Raw genomic sequence first — 5107 nt, forward strand, 5'->3', positions numbered from 1 at the left:
TGAAGTTATCGGGAGGGGTATATATCGACGACGACAGACCCGATAAAACATAAGAAAACGAAGAAGAAATAAAAAGAGGAGAGAAGAAGAAAGGAATAGAGGAGAGGATTGAAGAAAAAAAAGAAAAAAAAAGAAGAAAAAAAAGAAGAAAAAAAAGAGAAGAAGAAGAAAGGAATAGAGGAGAAGAAGAAAGGAATAAAGGAACAAAGGGACCTTAAAATCATGTCCGTAGTCAAGTTCCCATATGTCCATTATGTAACCATAATATGTGTCCTTTCCCCTCTCGGTTGCTGCATCAAAGCGGACACCGCTGTTTTGGTTGGTGCTCTTTTGATCTTGGGCGATCGTGTAAAATGTATTCCCATTTATCTCGTATCCTTTGTAAGTCAATACAGTCGAAGATGGTCCCCTGGACAACGAGTACAACTCATCACAAACAGTGGTGTCACCTCTGAAACGTGTTTCCAACCAACTGCTGAAAGTCCTGATGTGTTCACATGTAATCCAGTCGTCACACTGCTCGGGTGTTTGGAGCGCAGACTGTTCTTGTGTTCATCGACATACGGGGTCACCAAGGTAGAGTTCTGTAGAGCTGTGTAGTGTGCTTCAGACCAAGAATATCCGTCCCTGCATATTATTGAGTTCCCCCTCCCAGCGTGCCTTTTCCAGTCAGTCTCCCCTCATACCGCGATTTAGGGAGACCTATCTTCTCAAGGCCAGGAATGAAGTCAACACAAAACCCAATGACATCCTCTGTTTGATGGCCCATGGAGATGCTTCCTTCTGGCCTAGCGCGGTTACGGACATATTTCTTTAGGACTCCCAAGAACCTCTCAAAGGGGAACATATTGTGTAGAAATACGGGCCCCAGAATGACAATCTCGTCGACTAGATGAACTAGGACGTGCGTCATGATATTGAAGAAGGATGGTGGGAACACCAGCTCGAAACTGACAAGACATTGCGCCACATCACTCCTTAGCCTTGGTATGATTTCTGGATCGATCACCTTCTGAGAGATTGCATTGAGGAATGCACATAGCTTCACAATGGCTAATCGGACGTTTTCCGGTAGAAGCCCCCTCAATGCAACCGGAAGCAGTTGCGTCATAATCACGTGGCAGTCATGAGACTTTAGGTTCTGGAACTTTTTCTATGGCATATTTATTATTCCCTTTATATTCGACGAGAAGCCAGTTGGGACCTTCATACCGAGCAGGCATTCAAAGAAGATTTCTTTCTCTTCTTTTGTAAGAGCGTAGCTGGCAGGACCTTCATACTGCTTCGGAGGCATGCCGTCTTTTTCGTGCAAACGTTGCAGGTCCTCCCGTGCCTCAGGTGTATCTTTTGTCTTCACATACACGCCCAAGAAGCCTAGCAGGTTCACGCAAAGGTTCTTCGTCATGTGCATCACGTCGATTGAAGAGCGGACCTCTAGCTCTTTCCAGTAGGGTAGGTCCCAAAATATAGATTTCTTCTTCCACATGGGTGCGTGTCCCTCAACGTCATTCGGAACAGCTAGTCCCCGGGACCCTTTCCAAAGATTACGTGTAAATCATTGACCATAGCAAGTACGTGATCACCGGTACGCATGGCGGGCTTCTTCCGGTGATCTGCCTCGCCTTTGAAATGCTTGCCTTTCTTTCGACATTGATGGTTGGTCGGAAGAAATCGACGATGGCCCAGGTACACATTCTTCCTGCTTTTGTCCAGGTATATACTTTCAGTGTCATCTAAACAGTGCGTGCATGCGTGGTGTCCCTTGTTTGTCTGTCCTGAAAGGTTACTGAGAGCGGGCCAATCGTTGATGGTTACAAACAGCAACGCGTGCAGGTTAAATTCCTCCTGTTTGTGCTCATCCCACGTACGTACACCGTTTCCAGTCCACAGTTGTAAAAGTTCTTCAACTAATGGCCTTAGGTACACATCAATGTCGTTGCCGGGTTGCTTAGGGCCTTGGATGAGAACTGGCATCATAATGAACTTCCGCTTCATGCACATCCAAGGAGGAAGGTTATACATACATAGAGTCACGGGCCAGGTGCTGCGATTGCTACTCTGCTCCCCGAAAGGATTAATGCCATCCGCGCTTAAACCAAACCATACGTTCCTTGGGTCAGCTGCTAACTCAGCCCAGTACTTTCTCTCGATTTTTCTCCACTGCGACCCGTCAGCGGGTGCTCTCAACTTCCCGTCTTTCTTACGGTCCTCACTGTGCCATCGCATCAACTTGGCATGCTCTTCGTTTCTGAACAGACGTTTCAACCGTGGTATTATAGGAGCATACCACATCACCTTCGCAGGAACCCTCTTCCTGGGGGGCTTGCCGTCAACATCACCAGGGTCATCTCGTCTGATCTTATACCGCAATGCACCGCATACCGGGCATGCGTTCAGATCCTTGTACGCACCGCGGTAGAGGATGCAGTCATTAGGGCATGCATGTATCTTCTGCACCTCCAATCCTACAGGGCATACGACCTTCTTTGCTGCGTATGTACTGTCGGGCAATTCGTTATCCTTTGGAAGCTTCTTCTTCAATATTTTCAATAGCTTCTCAAATCCTTTGTCAGGCACATCATTCTCTGCCTTCCACTGCAGCAATTCCAGTACGGTACCGAGCTTTGTGTTGCCATCTTCGTAATTGGGGTACAACCCTTTTTTGTGATCCTCTAACATGCGATCGAACTTCAGCTTCTCCTTTTGACTTTTGCATTGCGTCCTTGCATCGACAATGACCCGGCGGAGATCATCATCATCGGGCACTGGTTCCTCTTCATCTTCAGCAGCTTCCCCCCTTGCAGCATCATTGGGCACATCGTCTGGTTCCTCTTGATCTTCAGCAGCTTCCCCCGTTGCAGCATCACCGTATTCGGGGGGCACATAGTTGTCATCGTCCTCTTCTTCTTCGCCGTCTTCCATCATAACCCCCATTTCTCCGTGCCTCGTCCAAACATTATAGTGTGGCATGAAACCCTTGTAAAGCAGGTGGGCATGAAGGATTTTCCGGTCAGAGTAAGACTTCGTATTCCCACATGTAGGGCATGGACAACACATAAAACCATTCTGCTTGTTTGCCTCAGCCACTTCGAGAAAATCATGCACGCCCTTAATGTACTCGGAGGTGTGTCTGTCACCGTACATCCATTGCCGGTTCATCTGTGTGCATTATATATAATTAAGTGTGTCAAAAACCATTACAGAACATCATGAAGAGATAATTAAGTGACCAAATTAATAGAAGTTCATCATCACATTAGAACCAAAGTACATACATAGTTCTCATCTAACAACATATATATAGCTCTCCAGAGCATCTAATTAATTAAACCATACATTGAAACTATGTAAAACATTTCAATGCGAAAACAAATGCGATCATAATCGCAACCAAGGTAACAATTGATCCAACGACATAATGATACCAAGCCTCGGTATGAATGGCATATTTTCTAATCTTTCTAATCTTCAAGCGCATTGCATCCATCTTGATCTTGTGATCATCGACGACATCCGCAACATGCAACTCCAATATCATCTTCTCCTCCTCATTTTTTTTATTTTTTCCTTCAAGTAATTGTTTTCTTCTTCAACTAAATTTAACCTCTCGACAATAGGGTCGGTTAGAATTTCCGGTTCAACCACCTCCTAGATAAATAAAATCTATGTCACACTGGTCGGTATATTTGTCATAAACAATAAATGAATCAAATAGTTATAAAAAGATAATATATACCACATCCGAATCATAGACAGGACGAGGGCCGACGGGGGCGGATACCAAAACCATCGCACTATGTAATAAGAAGGAATAAAATAGTAAGCAAATTAGACAAGTATCTATCTAAAGTAAGAATTTTTTTCTTTCAGAAAGAAGATAAGAACAAGAGGCTCACCACGGTGTTGCCAGCGACGAGATCGGCGCGGGCGGTCGACGGCGGTGAAGACGGGAATGGGACATGACGGGCCGCTAAACCTAGACAAATCTCGAGGAAAATGGAGCTCGGAGGTCGAGTTTCGAGAGGAGAAAGATTAACTAGTGTGGCTCGGGCATTTCATCGAACACCTCATGTGCATAGGAGGTGAGCTAGAGCACCACAAAGCCCTCCCCTCGTCGGCCAGAGAAAAACAGAGCACTGTGGAGTGCTCTGCCGTGGCGATGGGGTATATATAGGCACCTCATTGGTCCCGATTCGTGGCATGAACCGGTACTAAATCCGGGCCTTCTGTCCCGGTTCATGCCAAGACCCGGGACAAATGGTTGTGGGCCAGGAGCGAGGACCATTAGTCCCGGTTCGTGGCTCGAACCGGGACAAATGGTTCCATACGAACCGGGACCAATGCCCACGAGGCCCCTGCCGGCCCCCTGTGCTCACGAACCGGGACGAATGCCCCCATGGGTCCCGGTTCGTGACTGAACCGGGGCTAATGTGAAAACTGCCCTGTGACCTTTGCCCCGTTTTCTACTAGTGAAGCCATCCAGGTCCATGCCAACCTGATCGCACATGAAGGCCGCCTGATCTTGATCGTAGCCAGCGGACGGCGTGAATGCCCCTCGGTCGTCCTGTCTTTGTGTCTCGTCGGGATCGTAGCCAGCGGCCGGCGCAGCACCCTCAAAGATCATGTTCTGCATGTAGTCCTCATCGCCGGCGGTCGGCATTCCGTCGAACAGATTGCGTGCGCCCGGTAGGCGTTGAGGTCTCAGGATGACGAGCCACCGACCATCGGTGTGGCGTTGAGGTCGATGGGCGCGGGCGCGGGCGTAGGCGCCACCATGCTCACCTCGGGCGAGCACTCCCCGGAGAGGCGGGAGGCCTGCGGGTAGACGTGGAAGCCGGGCATCGGGGTGCACGCCGACGCGCGGGGCGAGTCGGGCAGCACCATCCGAGGGAACGCGGATGAGCCGGTGCTGGCTACGGCCACGATGGCGTTGACGATGCCGTGCTGGCTAGGGTTTAACCGTAGCATATAGAGCGCTTCCCTCGCTGCCGCCGCGACGCGGGCGTTGGTGACCTCCTACCCCGCGGCGGCAGCGACGGCGTCCGCCGCGTGCCTCCGGCCCTTCCTCTTGGCCGACTCCCTTGCCCGTTGTTCGGGTGTCAGCGTC

The sequence above is a fragment of the Triticum aestivum genome, chromosome 6D (genome assembly GCF_018294505.1).
Source record: "Triticum aestivum cultivar Chinese Spring chromosome 6D, IWGSC CS RefSeq v2.1, whole genome shotgun sequence".
NCBI lineage: Eukaryota > Viridiplantae > Streptophyta > Magnoliopsida > Poales > Poaceae > Triticum > Triticum aestivum.